Below are 556 nucleotides of genomic sequence, written 5' to 3'. Positions count from 1 at the left end.
GGGAACGTAAGGGCGTTCATTTTAAAAAATGGAAAAGCTTTTTGAGGGATATAAACATTTTAAGGTAAAAAAAATACATGATGTGATTTAATAAAAATGTGGGGGAAATGGAGTATTATGAATAAGGAGCTGATACATTATTGGAAAGACACAGGGCAGCGTGAGAGCATAGAAACCGTGAAGGAGTGAAGAATTCCAGTTTCTGGCAGCTATAGGCCATTCAGTGAAGACTGTTTTGCCATAAAAATGAGAAAAGGGGGGGCGGGAGCTTTGCCACTAAAGCCCAAACCCTAAAAGGTATTTAGGCTCCTACCATCCATTGAAATCAATGGAAGATATGAGACTAAAAAAGACCCCTGAGATCATCTGAGACTGTCTACATTACCCACCTCTCTCTCTCCCAGCCAGCTCTAGCAGCTGCAGGGTGGCTGGGGCTAGACTGGATTTTTCAGCAATGTGGCAACTCCCGTCACTAGGCAGTCAATCTGCTTTGCGGCGTGAAGAGGACTCTTTACGGTGGTGCGTCGGCCCTGGTCCGGGCGCGCTTTACGGCTCC

Source organism: Trachemys scripta, chromosome 1 (assembly GCF_013100865.1).
Source record: "Trachemys scripta elegans isolate TJP31775 chromosome 1, CAS_Tse_1.0, whole genome shotgun sequence".
In the NCBI taxonomy this organism is placed as follows: domain Eukaryota; kingdom Metazoa; phylum Chordata; order Testudines; family Emydidae; genus Trachemys; species Trachemys scripta.
The sequence above is the reverse complement of the archived record's forward strand: the minus strand, read 5'-3'. Positions refer to the sequence as shown.